Source organism: Hylobates moloch, unplaced genomic scaffold, assembly GCF_009828535.3.
Source record: "Hylobates moloch isolate HMO894 unplaced genomic scaffold, HMol_V3 SCAFFOLD_1, whole genome shotgun sequence".
NCBI classification, from domain to species: domain Eukaryota; kingdom Metazoa; phylum Chordata; class Mammalia; order Primates; family Hylobatidae; genus Hylobates; species Hylobates moloch.
Genome location: NW_026652276.1, coordinates 118,126,384 through 118,149,961, shown reverse-complemented (window position 1 = coordinate 118,149,961; position 23,578 = coordinate 118,126,384). Strand labels below are relative to the sequence as shown.

At 46.4% G+C, this 23,578-nt stretch overlaps 1 protein-coding gene and 1 pseudogene across 5 annotated transcripts in view; both read right to left on the bottom strand.

The window, feature by feature from the left end:
• The window catches only part of COBL (cordon-bleu WH2 repeat protein), a 308,687-nt gene that overhangs the window by 250,838 nt on the left and 34,271 nt on the right, over nucleotides 1–23,578 (bottom strand). The gene's annotated exons all lie outside the window — the stretch shown is intronic.
• LOC116812440 (ribosomal protein uL30-like) lies at nucleotides 826–1,564 on the bottom strand (annotated as a pseudogene).

Sequence of the window (23,578 nt, the reverse complement as noted above, 5' to 3'; positions counted from 1 at the left end):
CTTCTTTGAACATACGTGATAAAAATTCCCCAAAAAAGCAGAAACACATGCTTCTACTGCATTGATAAAAATTTACTGCAGTGTGGCACCTAAGAGTAATAACAATAGCAATAAAAAGTAATTTCAAAAAGAGTTAAGATTTCTTCAGCAAAATAAATGATTCATATCTTCAAGACCTTTTTGAAATCAGTTATTAATATTATTCCTTCCCCATTTCCATCTAAATGACCACAGCAATACAGTTTTTAGTTACTCAACATCGTTAAGCTTATAACTCTTTAGACTATGCATAGCCTGATGTCCTAATCAGGCATTCATCGCTCCCAGCAGGTCTCCATCTATTAGTACCAGCCTCCTCTGTCCTCCCAATCTCAAGGTTACCCTTAATAGTAACCCAATCTCGGCCAAGCACGGTGGCTCATGCCTGTAATCCTAGCACTTTGGGAGGCCCAGGCAGGTGGATCACTTGAGGTCAGGCGTTCAAGACCAGCCTGACCAACATAGTGAAACCCTGTCTCTACTAAAAACACAAAATTAGCCAGGTGCAGTGGCGGTTGCCTGTAATCCCAGCTACTTGGGAGGCTGAGGCAGAAGAATCGCTTGCACCTGGGAGGTGGAGGTCGCAGGGAGCCAAGATCACGCAACTGCACTCCAGCCTGGGAGACAGAGTGAGACTCCAGCTCAAAAAAAAAAAAAAAAAAGAGTAACCCAATCTCAAGGTTACTAGTAGGAATACTAGTAACCGCAAAAAGCATTTTTAAATGGCAAGGCATGGCCCATCAAAAGTCAGCCCAAGGGCAGTTTTCAGCCCTGCCTCACCTGGGTCTAGTTCAGCTGGTGGATGAGCTGATTGATGTGTTCACCCCCACAGCCAGGTGGGGCCCATCTCCTTGAGGAAACCCACACTATTTGTGGTAGCATGATGGGCCACTGAGAGGTGGAAAGGGCGCAAAAACCATGAGATCTCCTGGAAATGCTTCCCCAGGAAGGCAATTTCATGAATGAGGTCTTCCAAGCAAAATGACACCAAAATTTCCCCAGTGCTCCTCATCACTGCGTTGTCTGTCTGAGAGATGGTCTTATTCTTGACCTTGGCTCGTCCACATTTCAAAATCAGTTCCCAGGCAGACTTCAGATGTGGAAATCCCCAGGTCACATAAGTTTCCACTATACGCAGCATTTTTAGGTTCTGGGGGGTGACTTTTACAAAGACACCACTAAAAATTTTCTTTAGGCGACGTCTTGCCATGGTTCTCTGCACCAGTAAACTCATGCCATTAATCCTTTCAATGCGTACAATAAAGGCCAGGGAATGTTATCTGGCAATTCCAAGGCATGAGGTTTCACTTCTAGTCGCCTGAGACGCATCTTGTCACGTTTCTGCCACCAGGAATCATATAGGAATGATTCCAGTTGTTTAACCTGAGCCCTTTTCCTTTCCTCTGCTCCTTCTTCACTAAAAGTGCCTGCTTTGCCTAGGTGGCTTTGAGGACTTGATAAGCCTTCCTCTTTTCAGAAGATTTTCTGGAACCAAAGGGATTTTTCTTTGCTCTTGCTCCATCATCTTTCTAGAGTTGTAGCTACTGATCATGCACAACTCTACCACATGGGGAAGATGGCGCTCACTCTATCAAGACCATATACTATTTTTAAAGATCTAAAATAAATTATGAAGTGGCTCTTGTCTATTTCATTTATAGAACAGGATAATATGTAAAGTTTGCATTGAAAATAAAAAAGGAGAAAGATCACATGATTTGTATTCATTCTTTCATTCACTCAAAAGACATTTACTATTTATCTTCCATGGTTCAGTATCTGGGATAGATTCTGAACATCCACAAATGAGGATGACAGGATCCCTCCCTGATGCAAGTCCATCACTGGTAGGAAATAGAGATAAACAAACACACAAGACACCAACGCTTGTGCCATGAGAAAGGCTCATATACAATGCTCGTGGAGCACAGGGCAGTGGCCTGAGGGGACAATTCTGAGGCACTGGTTGAGCTACGTGTTGCAGAATGGGATGACATGTCTAGCAGAAGGAAGAGTCTCTACAGTAGAAGATGGGAAAGGTTGTGGCATGTGTGAAGAACTGGGATTGCAGGTAAGCTGCAGTGGGGGACTGACAGTGTGCAGTAGGGCAGCCATGGAAAGGGTGCAGGGACCAAGCAGCAGAGCGTGGATCTTATCCCAGAGGTGGCAGAAACCCACAGTGGATTCCAGGCAGGGCAATAACAGGGCACTTGCATTTAGCCATGACTTCTCTGGAGGGATAGGGAGGGTAGGCTCAGATCACATCCTGCCTTTCCCCAAAACCTTCTGAGGGCATCTCATGAACTTTATAAACCTCCACACCCCTTCTCCATTGCCTATCTTGCCTGCTTCAACTCCAGCCATTCTCCCCAGAGCCCCACTACTCCTGCCACACTGCCTGCCTTCCTGCTGCTCACATACGCCAAGCTCAGCCCCACCGCAGGAGATGTGCACATGCTGCTGTACACAGTAGATGGCTTACTCCTCTCTTCACTGAGAGGCGTACATGTACAGCAAAACCTCCTCAAAGAAGCTCTCCTGACAGCCCATCCAAAACAGCAGCCCTTGGCTGGGCATGGTGGTACAAGCCTGTAAAAAAACTGCAGCCCTTGCAACTCTCTTCCAACTCAGTATCACTTCCTGAAATTATACTTTATTTATTTACTGTCTATCTCCCCCACTACAACATAATGTATCAGAGTTGCAGGGAGACCTCACCTGTCGTATTCATGGCTGTGTTCCCAGGGCATAAAATGCTGGTGAGTAGCAGGCTCACAGTAAACATCTGTGCAATGAATGAATGAAGGTGAGACTAGAGTCAAAAGCTACAGCAAAACACAAAACACCAATGGTGATTTCAGCTGAGCTAAGAACACAGCAGTGTGATGAGATGTTTGGTGGAGAGTTGACGCACCAGGGAATGGAGGAATCTGAGGTGATGCCTGACAGGGAGGACGGCTGGCCTGTGCACCAAGCCCAGTTGTACAGGCCCTGGAGGTGTCAAAAGAAGGCAGCCTGAGGGGCCAGGCGCGGTGGCTCACGCCTGTAATCCCAGCACTTTCAGAGGCCGAGGTAGGTGGATCACCTGAGGTCAGGAGTTTGAAACCAGCCTTGACCAACATCATGAAACCCCCTCTCTACAAAAATTAGCTGGGGGTTGTGACATCTGCTTTACTAGGGAGGCTGAAGCAAGAGAATCACTTGAACCCAGGAGGTGGAGGTTGCAGTGGGCCAAGATCATGCCACTGCACTCCAACCTGGGCAACAAGAGTGAAACTCCGTCTCACAAAAAAAAAAGAGAAGGCAGCCTGAGGAACGCTAAGTTCCAGGTTCTGTGAGGCACCCTCTGGGCAGGCAAGTCCAAAGCTGCTCGGGAGAGGGGCTGGGATGGAGGTGGAGAGGGGTGGGCCCGTGCTGATGGTGCAGGAAGAATGTGGCCAGTGGCAGCACTCCTGCCAGGCTCACTGCACTCACCGCACAGCAGCCCTGGCTGGCTCCGGGCACAGAGCCAAAGTGGAGTCTGACAGTGGCCCAGCCCCAGGAGGCCACATCCTCGAGAACACAAGGCAGAAGAAGAGGTGCAGGAGAGGGGCACACCTGGGAACCCCAATGTCTCAGGCAGGGACAGAGGAGGGGCAGACTCTTCAAAGGAGCCCCAGGAGGTGACAGGAAAGTGAGGAGGGAGCCCCTGGCCAAGAAGGTCAGAAAAGGAAGTTTCCAGAAGAAACCATGTCAGAGTCAGAAGCTAAAGAGAGGAAGTCAGTAAGACTGGACTAACAGTTCCACAGCGAGGTGGCCATGGGAAAGGACTCCTGCAACTCAGGACTGGGTCTGAGACCCTCAGGGAAAATGGCCTGGTTAGGACAGCCGAGCAAGAGCGCACAGGAAGGCTGCACTGTGAAGTCACAACACGCCAAGTCGCCATGCCTGTGAACCAACAGGGCACTGGCAGCAACATTTGCCATGTAGTCACCATCACATGGACGTCTGGGGCAAACAATCAAAGTGATTTACATGACAGATGTGTGTGAAGACATGCCAGTATTAAAACATGAACCAGGGGCCGGGGAGTTGGTCCCAGGGCAGTCTCAGTGGCTGTGGAGTGAGTGCTGGGATACAAGGATGAAGAGGGCAATAATGAAGAAGTTGTACTTCCCTCACTGCCCACGCCCTACCAGCAACCCCTGGTAGGAGGCAGGGCAGGGCCCCGGGGCAGCGAGACCCACCTTGCCACAAGCCTGGGAACCGGAACCTGTGGCAGCCCTGGGCTGCATCTGGAAAAAGAAGTCAGTGTCCAGCAGGTAAGCTGGGCAAGGTGAGGCACGGACGAGACTCGTCTCCACGCCAGGATGGGTGGAACTGACATCAGTGGGGCCCTGACACAGTGTTAGGAGACATGGAGGTGTCGCCAGCCACATTCTCATTACTGCAAAGTGGTGGTATGTGGAGTTGGGGAGTTTCCCCCAGCTCACCACAAGCCCCCCGCAAGCCGAGGGTGGCCCTGGGAGCAGGTCCTACCTCTCAACAGCACCTGTTATCTACACTGCACTGGGGAAAGGTGCAAGCGACACCGTCTAGCCCTAGGCTTCTGTGAGCGAGAGCACACAGGCCAGGAGGCCTGGGGAGGGCCCACGAGGTTTCACACTCACTCACTCCCATGTGTGAGAAGGAGGGAGCAAATGGATTGTTTTAAGCAGTAAGATAAATGGTCAGTGGGATATGTTTCACAAATTGCTTTTGGCAGCTTTATGGGGGGTGGATAAGGAAAGCAGGAGGCTGGAGGAAGGAAATCAGAAGAACATTTCAGGAGCCCTGGAAAGTACTGGCAAGGGCCTGAGCTATGAACCAAGACAATAAAACAGAAAAAAAGTTCTTTTTTTTTTCTCACACAGTGGGTAGAGGTCCCCACTTTGGTGGGGAATTATGGAGCCCACACCTGAGTGCTTTTAGTTGAAGCTTTAGTACCTGGGAGGATGAAGAGTTCCCAGGTGTGGCTGTCCAGCTCACTGGTGTCAGCACCAGCAAGTCTGACTGTTAAGTTCAAGGGCTGCCCAGCAAGGCCTGGGAGAGAGAACCAGCCAGACTGGTTTTATTGGATTGTGCTGCCGATAATGACACAATTTTTATGTCATTGAACACTTTCTTGGCAACTACTAAATATTTTGACATGATTCCTATACAAAAACAGTTGACATAAGGAGTATGATCCCCATTTCAAATGAGGACAGGAGATAACTAAAGTTGATGGAATGCTAACCATGAGTTTGGCAGTGTGGTAGGTTCTTAGTGTCCCAACTAGTTTTCATGATAGCTCACAAGGGAGGTGCTGTTATTCCACTTATACAGAAGATGAAACTGAAACCTAGATTATGTAGCTGTCAAAAGACAACAAAACTAGTGAGGAAGAGAGCCAGGACACCCGCCCAGGTCTATCTGAGCTTGGTCCCCATGAGATGCTTTCTGTGTTCCTACTGTGGTCCCCAAGCCTCAGAACTGCTGGATCAAAACTGCAGGCAAGGAAGGATGAGTGCAAACGCCCACGTGTCGGGGATCTGTTCCTCACAATGACAGGGCAGAAGGGGCTCAAACGTTCTTCCTTTAGGGGCCTGGCTGAATAAGCCAGGATGCAGCCACACAGGGCACAGAGAGTGAGGACACCTCTATGTAACAGTTGGATGTTTTACATAATTGCAAAACAAAATATAATTAAAAAGCAACCCCTGGCCAGGCATGGTGGCTCACGCCTATAATCCTACCAATTTGGGAAGTCGACACAGGTGGATCACCTGAGGTCAGGAGTTCGAGACCAGCCTGGTCAACATGGCAAAACCCGGTCTCTACTAAAAATACAAAAATTAGCCGGGCTTGGTGGCTCACGCCTGTAATCCCAGCTACTTGGGAGGCTGAGGAAGGAGAATCGCTTGAACCCGGGAGGTGGAGGTTGTAGTGAGCCAAGATCACGCCACTGCACTCCAGCCTGGGTGACAGAGCAAGACTCCATCTCCAAAAAAAAAAGCAACCCCTAACATTTGAAGAAAAATGAACAAAATGTTTTTAAATGCACATTGATAACATCAAAACACACCAGCTGAGGTAGAGGGCAAGTGGGGTATACAATGAAACAAAATATACCATGTTGGAGTGTACACCAAATGTTCATTACATTGTTCTCTCTCATACATATGTGCATATGAAATTAGATTTCATATCCATAGGAAATATCCCATTAATGTACGCCATTTTAAACTGTGGGATGGAAGAGGCCTTAGATGTCAAGTGCAGCTTCCTGCTCATCCCAGAATGCCCAGAGGCCTCTGGCCCTCAGTAGGTCCGTCATGCTCATGTTTCCAATGTGAAGGCCTCCTGAAGAGGCATGCGATAGCAGCCCGATGCCCGACAACCAGTGGCAGCACTTCTGATGCCCCACTCAAGAAAGTCTACACAGCAGAACCTCAGGGCATTTCTGACCCTTTTCTGTGTGTGTTCCCAGTCCTTTAACAACCGCGTGCTCATCTGTTTCAGCCTCACTGCTGCTTCACAAAGGTAGTGCCGAATCTGCATCCACACCTGCTTTCAAATACCTGGGAAAGCAGGTTGGGGTTGGGAGTTAAATAGCTGTGGAGAGGGGAGAACCAGAAGAACTGGGTTCCAGAGAAACCCAGAGCAGGGGCTGTTCCCCAGCCACTGACCCCAGCACACCCGGCCACACCCACCAGGCAAACCGCCACCAGGCTTAGGACAGAAGGCTCCCCAGGCTGGATGGGGACGGGCTGCACCTCTACTGTAGCAAGGTCACAGGTCGAGGTGAGGCAGGTTGTTTGCAGCCCTAGGAACAGAACTTATCTCAGTCCAAAGACCCAAAGCACATGTGCACAGAGGACAGTGAAAAGGAGAGCATGCCCCTCAGCCAGGGCCACCTGCAGAACCCCAACCAGGAGAAAGCCCTGGACGACGTGACACCTGAGGTGCCCAGAGGGGAAGAAGGGGTGGGTAGGTGGGCTGGCTTCTCCAAACACCCGTCCCTGCCAGGGCAGCCTGTGCCTGTTCCTCTGCAACCCTCCCTCCCTGCCCCGGCTCTCAGCCTTCTATGACAGGCTCAAAGTCCATGTGGATCAACTGTCCACGTGGACTGGCAGATGTTTTGCCACATAAAATGTACATCCACTCACATTCTAAAGAAACAGCCATATGCGATTTCCATTACACCTCTGAATTTATAACAAAAGTTACAGCCAGATGTGATCCAGTGAATCGATGTTTCCCTACCATTTTTTTTTTCCAACTCACAATTCCTTTCACAGTAATATACAACCTTAAAAGCCCCCTGGGATTAACATAATATTTAATAATATTCATTACACAGAAAGGCAAATTTTGATGTTTTAAGTAATTAGTGACACATGCTGCTAAAACATTTTAATTTTGTAAGAAACAATCACATGTGGGCAAATTAATTACAAAACAATAAATTATCTCATCTTCTGTATGGACACTAAATGTATGGTAAAATATAGATTGAAAACTAATTGTACTATAGGCAAAAGCTGCTGTCATTAACTTAATTTCTGACTTTTTAGTTTTGCTTTAAAGATCAACTGATTGCCAGGTGCAGTGGCTCCAGCCTATAATCCCAGCATTTTGGGAGGCCAAGGCAGGTGGATCACCTGAGGTTGGGAGTTTGAGACCATCCTGACCAACATGGAGAAACCCCATCTCTACTAAAAATACAAAATTAGCTGGGCGTAGTGGCGCATTCCTGTAATCCCAGCTATTCAAGAGGCTGAGGCAGGAGAATCCCTTGAACCCCGGAGGCAGAGGTTGCGGTGAGCCAAGATCGCGCCATTGCACTCCAGCCTGGGCAACAAGAGCGAGACTCCATCTCAAAACAAAACAAAACAAAAAAAAGATCAACTGATTGTTATTTTAAATGACAAAGTGAGAAATGGCTTTTCTGGATGCTGCTTGCGAGTACTTCTACACAAATAACATGGCATGTGCAAGGGCTGTCCCTGTTTCCCACAAATGGACGGAAGGAAAGGACTGTAGGACACAAGCACCCACACATAGTTTTTTCCACGTTTTTTGAGTGCTATGGACACCTAGACCAAGAAACCTAACGTTTTTATTGAGATAACCCAATTCAGGGTTGGGAGGAGTTGCCCTTGGGAGGAGTCCCAAGGCAAATTTGCAAAATGAGTCTCATTTTTATATTCCCTATTAACTTACATTTCGACATCAATGCCCCTCTGCTTCTTAATAACATACGATTACAAATAAAAAGCATATAACATTGTATTATGGTCAGGATTTCCACAGGGCTTTGTGATAAACCCAAAAGGTATCAAAGATACCCCCTCAGTGTTTAGAAATCTCCACTCACCACCACTCTCCCACCGCAGAAACACAGAGGCCACACAAAGGCCCATGTTGGAAGAAAAACCTCCAACAAAAATAAGTATCTCATTTACTTTGATTTTTCAGTAAATAAAAATCTGAAACCCTTGTTATTTCTATATTTTTAACAATGCCAAACCTGGTACCCTTTCCTAACCCCCTGCTGTAAAAAACTCTATGAAAGATTTTCCTCTATTCAGGCATGCACTCTGGCCTGAGGAGCATCAGGCCCTCTGAGGCACACAGATGAGCCAGAACAAAACCAGCGCAGGGCCTGACTCATAGCCACCTGCACTGGTGAGCAGGGGCTCAAGAGAACCTCCACAGCACAGCCCCATCCGCAAAGACTTGAGGCCTCTACTTCCGTTTTCATACATTCATTTATTTGTATTTTTATATATATATATATAACTAGTATATTGAGAGTATATTATACACATTACTAGTATATTAAGAACATTACAGAAATTACACAAAAAAAGAACTTTTTTGTTGTTGTTGTTTGTTTTTGAGACAGGGTTGCGCTCTGTCACCTAGGCTGGAGTACAGTAGCGCAATCTCGGCTCACTGCAGCCTCCGCCTCCGAGTTTCAAGCAATTCTGGTGCCTCAGCCTCTGAGCAGCTGGGATTACAGGCACCTGCCACCATGCCCAGCTAAGTTTTATATTTTTAGTAGAGGCGGGGTTTCACCATGTTGCCCAGGCTGGTCTCAAATTCCTGACCACAAGTGATCCGCCTGCCTCAGCCTCCCAAAGTGCTGGGATTACAGGTGTGAGCCACCACACCTGGCCAAAAAAAGAACTTTGGAAAGAATACAATAAACATTCTCTTCCCAAATTTATTCATTTCCTCCTTATTCCAAATGGATCACAAAGCACACACAGGGGCCTGTACCTCCACTTTGGAGACCACGGCTCCAATACCTTATCAAGTGGAAGATCCCTGCCCTGGTATCTGGTATTGGCAGTAGAGATGAGGACTGGACAGCCTTCCTCCCTCCTGCCCTGCAGGCGCTGTGTCCACTGTGGGTGTCCTCAGTTCCACGTGCTGTCTGGGGCACTGTTCTCGCCCACTCTCAATAAAGAAATCTCTTCCTCAGCACTCCAGGAAGGCAAATATGTAACAAGGAATTTTATTATGAATGAGTGTTACAACAGATCCAAGACTAGAATAGAGCATGATCACTATTCCCAGTAATTTGTCTAAAAGGAAAATGCAATCAATGCACCCTGCACCATGGTAACCCTCCACGGAGGGAAAAAATCGCCTCTGCCAAAGCTCTGCCCTCTGGACCCTCAAGCTCCTTCACTAACAGCCTCACCATCCACCCACTGGACACTTCTACCCACTGGACACTTAATTCCTCCTCAAAAAGTCTTTCCTACCACCCTTCCTGTAATGCGGATGAATGCTGAGCAGAAGAGTTACTAAGCATTCATTCTGTGCCAGGCAGCATTAGCTATGTTTAAGAGATGTGATTTTCACAGCCCTGCAAAGCAGGTGGATCATAGAGTAATTCCCTTTTGCAGATGTGGAAATAACACAGGTGTCTTAATCAGGCTCCCTAGCTGGGCGCGGTGGCTCATGCCTGTAACCCCAGCATTTTGGGAGGCCGAGGCAGGTGGATCACAAGGTCGGGAGTTCGAGACCAGCCTGGCCAATATGGTGAAACCTCCGCCTCTACTAAAAATACAAAAATTAGCCAGGCATGGTGGCAGGTTCCTGTAGTCCCAGCTACTCAGGAGGCTGAGGCAGGAGAATCACTTGAACCCGGGAGGCGGAGGTTGCAGTGAGCCAAGATCGCGTCACTGCACTCCAGCCTGGGTGACAGAGTGAGACACCGTCTCAAAAAAAAAAAAAAAAAATTCAGGCTCCCCAGAAGACACAGCTGGAGATGGAGCAACTGTGCTAACCCTTCAGCAGGGAGTGCACCCCAGGGAAGTGCGGGTGATGGAGGGAGGCCAGCCAGAAGGTGCCAGCACCCAGCCACCCACTGCAGCAGGCTCTGTACAGCCGCTGTGTCCCCAAGCACTCCTGGGATGGGGAGTGCTTCTGTGTCCAAATTTCAGCCCCCCATCAAGCCTCAGAACTGCTGGATCAAAACTGCAGGGAAGGAAGGATGGGTACAAAAGCCCATGTGTTGGGGATCTTTTCCTCGCAATGGCAGGGCAGAAGTGGCTCAAACATTCTTACTTTAGGGGCCTGGCTGAATGAGCCAGGATGCAGCCACACAGGGGACAGAAAACTGTACAGCAGTCGGGTCCTAAGTCACATCATGCATCAGTGACCCAGGTAAGAAGGAGATGGGAGGCCAGTGCTTGTCATGCCGTGCTGCTGGTAAGTGGCACAGGGCCTAGATGCAACTGCCACACAATGTGCCTCACCTCCAGAGTCGGGCACTAGGCAGGTCTGGGTGGCGCATCGGCAGGACGTGGGGGGCAGAGGTGTGCTCAGGAGCGTGGGCTCCATGTCACAACCCTGCCCCGCTCCGGCCACTGCTCTCCTTGCCCGTGGCTGCTTCCAGGTAAACACACAAGACACACTCAGCTTAAACCAGAGGACAGCAAATGCCACAACCACTTGGTTTCGTCATAACGACCCTCTATTTTATGAAGGCCAGAGTGAGGAGAGGGAAACTGCTTTTTGAGAGGTTCTTTATAGACCCTTTCTATTAGTTTTCTCAGCCTCAATTAGAAAACTCATGTTCACAGTTACACCAATGCTCCCCATCCAAGAATCCCTGGTCAAGAGACAAGAAGTGCTCTGTGTCCCCGACTGAGGACGTGGCAGGAGAAAGCACCAAAGAAAATCCTGAGCCTGCTGGCGGCCATACTGACACAGGGAATAACACCCCCACCTGTGCACAGCTTCTCCTTCCCTCTAGCTGAACTTCATCAAGTCAGCAAGTTAAGAAAATACAGAGGCTCTGAAAAGTTCCCAACGGACATGTTTTCATCTGCAGTCTATTTATATGCCCTGAAATGGACTCAGGTTCTAAAGCACCTGTGTTGCTGCATGAGCATTTTTGCCAGGCAGAACCTGTGACAGGACTTGAATCTGGACACCTGTCTGAGCACACAGGGCTTGGCTGGAGCAAAATAAAATGCACCCTTTCAAGAGGGGAATAGAAGATGTTTACTCTAGAAAGATTTCTTTATACGGCCCAAATACAGCAAAACTCAGAGCCAAGACTGGCTCTGAGGTGCTGAATAGTGGTAGTTCCGTTCAAGAAAGATTTCAAAACAAGATCTCCTCCAAAGATGCAAATTCTTGGTTAGAGTCCTGAATTTCCTCAATATGCTCATTCATTCACATATCTATGATGTGCCTACTACGTGCCAGGCACTGTTCTCAGGAGCCTCGTGGGGAAGAGAGGGTAAGGGAACACAGGGTGAATTTTGGCAGAAGACAAAAACATCCGGCTTCCTTACACTTAAATAATTTTTAAAAGAGACAATGCTTTTCACTGGATAAACAGATAATGCAAATACAAATATTCCTGGGAGAGACAAGATAAATTTAATCACCATCATCAGATGCTACCTTGAGACTGGAGTTTAAAGGCAGAATATTTCTAGAGAAAACAGAGGTGCTAAAAGGGGAAATAATAAATATGGAAACTAAAGTTATGCCAAAAGAATTCTGAAAGACCCAAAGGTCTTTTTTGTCAAAATTGACTTGATGGTAATTTGCTCAATAATTACTATGTGCCTAAAATACATTTAATTATTCGACTTAAAAAAAAAAACAAAAACAAAAAAAAAAAAACAAGAAATCAGATTTTAGAAATTTGCAAGTATGTATGTTTGTTCCCAGCACATAGTACTGAAATGCTGACTTATTTTTGTTCAATTTAATTATTCCTATACAGACAGTAGGGGGCTCATGAGCTAAGGAGTGCAGACAAGCCAGTCTTCCTCCTCTGCGTCAACCTAAATCCTCTTCAACCTTTAGGGTCTGCACAGGCCCTGCTACTCCCAGGAATGCCTGGGACGGGCCGCCAGGCCTGGTGTATCTCCATGATGGGGAGTCTGTGCATTGTTTCACCAGCCTCAGTGCGTGTCACCTGTCCATGGCTGCTTTCTCCATATAATGGCAGGGTTGAGTTGTCACCAGAAACACAGGGCCCACAAAGCTGAAAATATCTGCTGACTCCTGACCCACAAGATAAAGCAGGAAAGCTTGCAGAGCACACCATGCTCTCCTGAACCTGAACCTAGACTGGCTCCTGCTCAATGCACCACTTCATTCCACGCTTTCCTCATTGCTTTTTGTAAACCCACTGGCTGGTCCTTGGAGCTGGTAGGCTACTCCTTAGTAAGCCCCAACACTTCTGTTCTCACCAGTTTGGGGATATTCTCACTAGGAGGCAACTGCATTATCCCCAAACTGCTTATGTCAGTCACAGTTAACTGCTTTAATCCCGCTAGTTAATTTTACAGAAGGTAATGGGTGCACAGAGAAAGCGTAGCATGAGTCTCATGAAACCTACATTAAATATTTAAGAAAAACAAAGGTGAGTTGCTTTATAAAATGGGTAAATTGATAAGTTTACTTAGGTGATGGAAAGGAAACTGAAAAAGACTGAGGAGGGAAAAAAATTATCAGTTTCAGGATTCTGCACTCAGATTTTAATCACAATTATTTGCATGCTCTTAGTTGGCTTTAAAGAAACTGAAACCAGTCGGACACAGCGGTTCACACCTGTAATCCCAACACTTTGGAAAACTGAGGCAGGAGGATCACTTGAGGTCAGGAGTTCTAAGACCAGTCTGGCCAACATGGTGAAACCCCATCTCTACGAAAAATACAAAAATTATGGGCATGGTGGCATGTGCCTGTAATCCCAGCTACTCAGGAGGCTGAGGCAGGAAAATCGCTTGAAACCAGGAGGCAGAGGCTGCAGTGAGCCGAGATCGTATCACTGCACTCCAGTCTGGGTGACAGAGCAAGACTCTGTCTCAAAATAAATTAAGAAAGAAAGAAACAAACTGAAACAATGAATTCTGGACATGGCCCTCTATCAAAAGATTGCTCAATACATGTAAATGCATACTTTTTAAACATTTAACATTTTAAACTCACTCATTTAACTAAGTGAGCAATCCTCAGTGCCAATCAGGGCACATGGTTTCTACTATTGCAAGCTTCAGTTCCCTCCGCTCCCTGTTGTTTCATGCAAGTACACCCCACTCAAGGTATGATTTTTTTCCAGTAGGCTAGATTTTATCCCCATTTTGCAGATTATAATATTGAGCTTGGGTTTTAATAACTTGGCAAGGTCTCACAACTCATAGTGTATGTTTCATCCCAGGCAGTCCGATTCCAAGAGGCAATCCTCATCAACTACTCTATTATTCTCACTCCAGGGAAGCCAGAACTATAAAACAGTTAAAATTAGAAGAATCATCAATATTTATCTCCCTATTTAACACTCCATCATGGGCGATGCAAGAAAAAAATCATTTAAATTTGGAGCTTTAAAAAGGAAAATTCAGACGAGATCAGGCACGTTCAGGGTGGTATGGCCGTAGACAAAAAGGAAAATTCAGAATATGGGGAACACGCACACTCAGGAAAGAGACTAATCCATGGCTCTTCAAGTTCCAATCTAGATCTGAAAATATCAGTGAAATTGTGCTTGGACCTCTAAAACACTCAAAGAGACAAAGGGTTGCACAAATTGGACACACAGGGCCTGAGGCATTTCTTCAAATGATGTTTTTCTGGCATTTCCACACCAAAGCCTGTACTTTGGGAGTCTCCCCGTGTCTAAATTAAAGCCCAAGACAAGCCAGTGGGCTAAGACATGTAATTCACGATTCTAGGGTCACAATTCTGCTCTTATCTGCAGGTAAAGACAACTTAATAGTACAGAGGTCCAGTCATTTCTTCCCCTCTCTATGTCTGAGTTTTCCTCTATGGAACACAATACCAACAACAACAACAACAACAAAAACATCATTCTCTTCTTAAGGAATAAAAGTCAAACAATAGGGCATTGAAAAGTTACCTCAAAGCCAGGCGCAGTGGCTCACGCTTGTAATCCCAGCACTTTGGGAGGCCAAGGTGGGAGGATCACTTGAGGTCAGGAGTTCAGGATCAGCCTGGCCAACATGGTGAAACCTCATCTCTACTAAAAATACAAACATTAGCCGGGCATGGTGGCACATGCCTGTAATCCCAGCTACTTGGGAGGCTGAGGCAGGAGAATCGCTTGAACCTGGAGGCAGAGGTTGCAGTGAGCTGCGATCGTGCAACTGCACTCCAGCCTGGGCAACAGAATAAGACTCCATCTCAAACAGAAAAAAAAAAAAAAAAGAAAAGAAAGTTATCTCAAAATACAAAGCTGCATACTTTGTGAATTTTTAATGTATATTCTAGCTTGTTACAAAGGTATGTGGGGTGAACAGCAGCTACCACTATCTAAAATTCTGCATTTACCAAAAAACAAAAACAAACCCATATCTGCAGTGACATTCCTAAGGAAATCATCACTGACATCAGGGAATGAAGGCTTGAAGCTGACTTACCTTGTGACACCTGCTTCTGCCGTTAGACTGAAAATTCGTCCTCAATAATCAGCTCTTGCCTGTCTGAGTGACTGGACAGCTACATCTGCAGCATATTTATAGCAGCTGGATCTATCTGGCATTTAGAACTCAAGATTCTAAAAATGAATGACAAGTTCTACCACAGAGACAAACTAATTTTACCTATTTGAAAATAGCTAACTTGCCTAAATTGTTCAATAATTAAATACAATTCCCAAAATACTTAAACACTTCAGTGTTTTGGGAATGCTAACACCTCATAAAGCCTATTTTAGGTGTTTATATTTTGAAGTGTCATCGAACCGCCGCAGTCCATGTACTCAGTGCTGTTTTCTCTGGTGACACCAACTCCCCCTGTAGCAGTTGGGTCCCCCTCAGCCATCAAATGCGATCTTCCTCAGTCATCTGTTCTGGGCTCTCCTCCCTTCCCTGTAATGCTCTCCTTAGACCACAGGACATCATAGCCTCAAATACCAGCATGCTCACAGTTCCCCCCAGTCCATGCCTTGAGCGAGGCCCTCGCTCCCATTCCCCAGCACAGGACCTGCAGCTGCCAGCCGTGCATCTCATGGGCCACCTCCCGCTTCACTCCCCACGGTGTACACACACAGCACTTCAAACTCACACACAGCCTTGCTGCAACACCTTCCCTCCCAAACACACCTTCCCTCCCAAACACACTGCACGCGACCCTCCCTGCTCGCAGGAGAAGAGCACCCTGTCCCTTGTCCCCCAGTGCTGACTGTATCACTGCCAGAATCTTGAATGTGTCCTCCTGGGCATGGTCCTGCAGCAACTCTAGGTGAGCTCCTCTTTGTTTGCCCCATCAACACAACAGGCTCCTGACCGCATTCCACTTCCTAGTCTTTGCTTTCAAAGAAACCAGCCAAGCTGACCATTCATTATCCATGAAAGAAGGAAAGAATTGTACCCCACAGAGTGGATGTCTGGTGCTGGGCAAAGAAGACCATTTTTTCATAGATGCAGTGACTTTACTATGGAAGGTTGAGCCTCAGGAGCTCAACTGAAATACTCTAGCCCATCATTAAGCATACTTTTGTGCATAGGCTCAAAATGTCCTTTCCTATTTGTGCAGTGGAGGATTTTCATTCAACAAATGACTTTCATATGAAAACTCCAAGTTCAGGGATGCCACACCTTGTAAAACAGACGTATTCTAGAAAACACCAGTGTAAGTATTAATTTTTGTAAACCAGTCATGTTTTAAAATAAAAGATAGAAGATCAGCATTTGGGAATCTGAGATACTTTCAGGGATTTCTAAGATGCTTTCAGTAAAAAGAATTCTCTGATAACCATCATTTGACTTGATTTTTAGGTCTGCATTTGTACATACATGACTTTGTCTGAAGTGGGAAACACCGATGTTAACAAATTAAAATACAAATCATCTGGCCGTGCATTTCAACTCTTTGCTGCCTGAACCCCCATCTTCCAGGGAGACAGAGCAGTGAGAAGCAACAAAGACAGGGCTGAAGAGGATGGGAGAGGCTCAGGACAGGTGAGGGACGCACACGGAGCAGCTCCATGTTTGTTCTGCTCTGCACATGAGAGAGGGGTCGCCCCTGCGGGTTGGAGGGGAGAGGCCCAAGGGCTGGCTGCGGAGGGGCCAGTTGCACAGTGTCCAGGCTGCCCTCCTGCAAAGGACCCGAGGGAGAGGCAAGAACAAGGCTGAATTTGTATCCAAATTTTGAGGCACAAGTCCCCTCCATCCTCCTGGTTTTTTCCCTCTGCCAGTAATGCTGTGTGAAATTGAAGAAAGTTCTGTGTCAAGGTTCAGCACTCCCTTTTTACAATCAGGATTTGTTTTTGATTGCTGGGGAACCACTGCCTCCAGTTCTATCTGACAGGGCCTGGCTGTTCTGAGGTCCCAGCTCCACAGCCACATGTGGTCACCGCAGCCCATGCAGAGCAGGTCTGGGGGGAATTCTCCCCCGGGTCTCCCTCAAGGCACCCTCAGCAACAGTGCACTCCAGCTCCACCTGCCGCCACCACCACTGTCACTGGCATCAGCTGCCACCAACCACCACCAGCCGCCACCAACCACCACCAGCTGCCACCAGCCACCACCAGTTGTGAGTGCTCTTGTGAGCTCCGCACGCAGCCCACCCAGGAGGCCTGTCCCAACGAAGGTGAAAACACAGAGCCCAGAAGGCTGGCGATTCCACCTTCCTCTCACGGTGGAAAATCAAGGCCCCTGTCTCCATGCTGATTGAGGAGAATGTTTCCACAGCCTGACTAGGGGCTGTAGGCCTCTCTCTCCCCTGCTTGTTTTCTTTTCCTCTGACCTGCCCTGCCAGGGTTTTGTGAGGTTGTCTGTTTTAATAAAGAAGCCCTTATCTTCCTTATATTTACTCTTCAATGGAAATGAGCCTCGTCCTTTTTCCTACAAATGCCCTTTGGCTTTTCCAAATGATAAACATTGGGGGAAGAATTGTTTGAAGAAATAAATATCAAGCTCATAAATGAAAATGTGCACTGAGGCTCTGGGACCATGCAACTTCTTCTGTTTACAATAACACAGGAATTCTAAGGAACCCATTTTAATTGGCATTCACAGATCTGGGCTGGGTGACAGCACTCATGCACAGCACATTTTGAAGCTGTTCTCAGACATTCCTTAATCCACGAGTAACTGTTCCAGGGAGGCTGGGGACTGTCGTGGCAGTAAAAGGCAGCAGCACCAAGAGCTATGAATGTTGGTCCTGCCATGGCTTCCTGGGAGCCCTGTCCTGGGGTTCCTTCTGGGAAAGGCGAATGGGACTTGAGCTTCTACGAAAGGAGTCACCCTGTGGAAACTCCTCGGGGCAGGGACGGGCCATACCCAGGGACCACACACAGGTGGCCTTGCCTGCCACAGGCCCTATCCACTGTGGACTTTCTTGCTTTTCAGGCTTTTTCTTCCCCTCTGGATAACGCCAGTCCTTGTCATTTATCATTCAAACCTTCCACAAGCTTTAAGGAACACCTCCCCAACCCGCCAGGGACTGTGCAAGGTGTGGGGGATGAAAGGAGACACAGACACAAGCCATTGCCCACAGTAAACACTGCCAGGGCTGAGCTGGGGTGGCTGCAAGCTGCAGCTGTGTGGGGCAAAGGGGAGATGTGAGCAGGCCTTGCAGAGTGAGCAGGCAGGTAAGAAGGAAGACATCTCCAGGAGACGGGAAGAAAACCCAAGGGCATTCTGGAAAGCTGGACGCTGATGTTGGCTGGCCCTTAAGGGTGCCTGGGGCCAGAAAGGGAAGGGTTCAGAGGTGGCTTTTACCATCCAAGGGAGAGGAATCAGCTGAGGCTCATAAGATTTGACCAGATAAGAGTTGTGAAATGTAGGAGAGGGCACCACAGAAAAGGAAATGCACCTGGGAGCAGCGAACACACAGATGTGAGGGCCAGGAGACAATGACACAGCCCTCCTGTCCTCACACCAGCTCCACTGAGGCCCCATCATCAGCCTCTGCCAAAGCAGCACCTGGAGGGCAGGATCACAGGCCAGCCATCCTTCCCAGAGCCAGGCCAGGGACGCTCATTGCCAAGGCACAGGACAAGGCCTTCCCTGTTTCCATGACGGCCACACATGCGCAGGGACCCAAGCCAATGATCGACTAAGTTAAAATGGGCCAGGTCTGCTCTCACGGAAGCCTGAGGGTGAGTTCATGAATATGTGTGCCTTGCTCTGAGAGAGAATGTATGCATGTGCATCTGTGTGTGTGCGTGTGTGCGTGCACAAGTGTAAATACACACGTGCTTGTGAGGGAAGGAGAGAGAGGATAGAGCAAACACACCTGTTAACATCTGTGGCATCTAGATGAAGACGATGTGGGAATTCTTTCTGTTATTCCAAAATAAAAAGTTAAAAAATATATCCTTAAAAATTGAAGACAGGACTGTTGAGCACACAGTGGTAATTTCTCTCTGATACTTCAGCTCACATGCAGTAAGAGTCGGTGCCCTCATCCCACCCACCTGACTTTGGGCTAATTCATGGTGTGTATATTAAACACTAACAAATAGCAAGTTGGACGGGGGGCTAGAGGGAGGGATGGACGGGCTGCTAGAGAGATACAAGGGTGGAACACTCTGCCCATTACAGTTTCCACACTGTCAAACGGAGGTGGTAACAATGCCACCCCTACAGTGTTGCTACAGGGCTACAGTGTTGCTACAGGGCTACAGTGTTGCTACAGGGATCCAGCACGGCAGGGCATTGTGAGAGCAGGGGGAACAGAGCCAGGTAAGAACAGTCAAGAGGCACAGCAGATGGGCAGACAAGTAATGTCACTTGTAGCCCAGACTCTCTAAATACTTTCTGAACACCCAGCAATATTCCCAAGCTGCCTCTGAGGAACTAGGAAGCAAGAGAGGACATATCTGTCAACATCATAGGGCAGATTCATTTCGTTATTTACTATCTCTTCTCTGTGCCTGCGTGAAGCACAGCAGAGACACATCAAATCAACAGCTGGCCCCTAGGGACGTCTCAACTACAATCATCTCTCTGAATCATATCTCTGAACTAAAAACATAGTGGCCAGCCTTGAGTGCCAGCTCTGCAAATACTAGAACGCAATACCCGTATCAAATGATAAATAAATTTAGAAGCTCCACATTCACAGAGACTCCCACACGCATGCACACCAAACAGGGTGAATCTGATCTGGAGATTAGCTGAATTGAGAAGCCGTCCCGAGGAAGAGCATGCTCAGTGAGAGCCCAGAGCCAGGTGGACAAGGCACCCTCATCTACGATCACGCAGGCCCCTCCTCCCAGCTGCCTGGAGAGACAAGCGTGCTATATTTAGACAGGATCTTTTTTTTTTTTTTTTTTTTTGAGACAGAGTCTCACTCTGTCGCCAGGCTGGAGTGCAATGGCGCGACCTCGGTTCACTGAAACCTCTGCCTCCCATGTTCTAAGTAATTCTCCTGCCTCATCCTCCCAAGTAGCTGGGATTACAGGCATGTGCCACCACGCCCAGCTAATTTTGTATTTTTAGTAGAGATGGGATTTCACCATGTTGGCCAGGCTGGTCTCGAACTCCTGACCTCAGGTGATCCACCCACCTCAGCCTCCCAACGTGCTGGGATTACAGGCGTGAGCCACCGCACCTGGCCTAGACAGGTTCTTGACTCAAGCCTCCAAATCCAGGCAGTGATAGACCAGCCCCTCCATGTGCCTTCCACCAAAAGCAAAAATAACAGCACACTTTTTAACAATATGAAAATGACGCCGATCATCTAGAGAACAGGAAAATTAAAATCCCCCAACGTGTAGCATCTGCTTTTCCAGACGATTTCAATTTGGAGATAACTGTCAATTACAGGAACAACAAAACTACAAAACACACCCAGCACGATGCACATTGTGACTAATCACAGCACCCACGCAGCAGGCGGCAGGCGGCCGGGGAAATGCTTTTCCCCTAAGACACTTGTGGTCCAGCAAGGAGTGATACAGCTGTTGTCATACTCAAATTACCATCAGGGCCCGCCCTGTGTACTAGTCCTGCACTGACAGTGAATAATCCTATGGCTTGGCTTTCTAAAAACCCAGTGATAGACAGAGGCTGCCTGACAAATGTATGGGAAAGGTGTGGCACACATTTTAAATTCATCATGAAGTTTCAGCATCTTTCAAAGTAGCTACTAAATCCCTGGTCATAAGGGATATAATCCCAAAAATGTATGGAAGAAGCTAATTAAGAGCCACGCCTAACTACTAAAGAGTAAAGGGAATGAGTGGCATTTACTCCATGTACTTCCAACATGCATTATACTTTCTTTGATAATTCTGTTTCCTCTTTGTTATTAAATAAATCACCTGAAATTTTCAACTATATTCACCAGGTTCTCCAATTATTTTAATATGAAATCACTGGCACATTTTTCTAAAATAGACTTTTTTCTTTTAGCAGTTTTAAGTTCACAGCAAAGTTGAGAGGGAGGTGCAGAGATTGCCCGTATTCCCTCTGACCTTACACGCAGAGCCTCCCCCACGACCCACACCCCACCAGACTGGCACATCTGTTGCCACTGATGAACCTCTGTGGACACATTATTATCACCCAGAGTCTGCAACCTACACTAAGGTTCACCTGTGGTGTCGCACATTCTGTGGGTTAGGACAAATGTACAATGACACGCATCCATCATCATAGTATCATACAGAGTATTTTCATTTCCCTAAAAATCCTCTGTTCCTGCCCTTTCCCCCTCCTGACCCCTGGCAACAGCAAACACTGATCTTATCTTGCCTTTTCCAGAATGGCACAGAGTTGGAATCATACAGCATGTAGCCTTTTCAGATTGGCTTCTTTCACTTGGTAATATGTATTTAAGGTTTTTCCATGTCTTTCTATGGCTTGATGGCTCATTTCTTTTTCACATTAAATAATATTCCGTTGCCTGAATATAACAGGCACATGCACTTTATATGAAAAATCATTTAGATGGAATAACATATTGTGCCCTCTCTCCCCCACATAGAGCAGCAAAAAAAATCTGGCCAGAATGCAAGGAACAGCTATTCGATGACTCTGAGAAGTTGGGACTAGAGACCAGAATTCAAAGTACCACAAAACCAGCGCTCAGTTTAACGTTTTTTTTCCCCAATCCTGGATTCAATGCAGCCTGAAACCTGGGCAGTGGGCAATGGCTTGGACAGAGAGAGCTACAAGAGAAACCCTCTAGTGCTGGGCTAAAGAGAAGGAAATGGGTCCCCTGATGTTTAATGAGGAGGGAGAATTCTCTATTATGCTCATCTCCCTGCTCCTATGAGCCCCAGTCCACAAGCAGTCCTGAGGTGGCAGAGTGGGTGACAGCAACAGTGGCAGCACAGGGACTCGCAAAGCTTCAAACACAAAAAGAGGAAAATTCTTCTCTCGGATCAGAGGAGCTGTGGTCCCAAGAGGATGGAGTAAACCCCACTGCTTTTTTCTCCTTTCTCTCTTCTGCTGCTGCTTTGCCCCATCTGCGGGTGCAGTCACAGGATATGTGCAGCAAAGCAGGGTAAATAAAGCCTAGTTTTCTGGCTGGAGCACAAAAAGGAAAGATCTAGGGAAGTAGAAAACACTGAGACACTTTGGAGAGGGAGAAACAACATAAAGTCATTTGTGAACTCCTGGGTGCGTCCCCAAACTGAACATGTATGGATCTGATCCTGGGTGGCTTTAAGAACTGAACAGACCACCACCCAAGGTCCCAGACTGGCCACTGGTAGCACAAACATGAGAAGATCTGAATAGCACTGTACAGACTTTTCAAACTTAACTACTATTGAAATGACAAGCACAAAGGGCTCAGCAGAAATTTAAACACGAACCCAACTAGGTCAATTGCCAGATTTAAAAATTACATATGTCAACATTCTCCATAAGCTTTAAATAAGAGCCACAGTACCACAATGAAATAGTCAAAATGTCTAGGAAATAATACAGGCTTACAAAATGTCTAGGAAATAATACAGGTTATAAAAATGCTCTAAGTAAGGACAAGAACTCTTGAAATGAATGAAAACTTAGTAAGTCTTGGCAAAGAAATAGAAGATATAACGAAGAAACAAAAGAAAATTTTAGATTTGAAAATATAATAACTAAAATGAAAAACTCAAGGAATGGGCTCAACAGCAGACTCACTGACTTTGCATACAGGTCAACAGAAATCATCTAATCTCAACAACATAAAGAGAAAGGACTGGAAAAATGAACAGGCATGACCTAGGAGGCAATACCAACAGGTCTAATTTTCATGTCAATGGGATCCTAGAAAGAAAGGAAAAATAATATGGTACACAAAACATATTTCACAAATTAACAGAAAACTTTTCAAATTTCACAAAACTTCCTGAAAGAAAACAGATTCAAGTAGTTCAGCAAACCCTATACAGGATGAGTACAAAAAAAGCCCACACTCTGGGACATCATTATCAAAGTGCTTAAAACTAAAAACAAGGAAAAAACCTTGAGAATCACCAAAACAAAGCGACATTTCTTCAATGGAAATAATCTGAATGACTATAGAAACTACAATGGCTAGAATGAAGTCGAAAAGACTTTTAAAGTACTGAGATAAAAATAACAAACTGTAAACCATGTTACTATATCCAGTAAATATATCCTTCAAGTATGATGGTGAAACAAAGATATTCTCAAATGAAGGCAAAGAGAATTCACTGCCAGCAGGACTGTTCTAGAATAATTGTTAAAGTAAGTTCTTCAGATAGAATAGAAATAGTTCGGAAAGAAAACTTGAAACATGAGGAGGAACAGACATGTTAAACATCTAGGCCAATACATGATTCTTCTTTTTTGAGTTCTTTAAAATGTAGATGTAACACATAACCATGGAGGATACCTATGTAATAGTAAGTTATACTCCACATAAATGGTAAAATATTGATTCTAAGGAGACTGTGAGAAGTTTGATTATTTTAATCCCTAGAAAACTCATGAAAATAAACAAAGGATATACTAAAAATCCCAGTAGATATATTAAAATAAGATACTAAAACATCTCAAATAACTCAAAGATTGGAAAGAAGAAACAAAAATGCAAGTCAGGCAACAAAGAAAAAAATAAA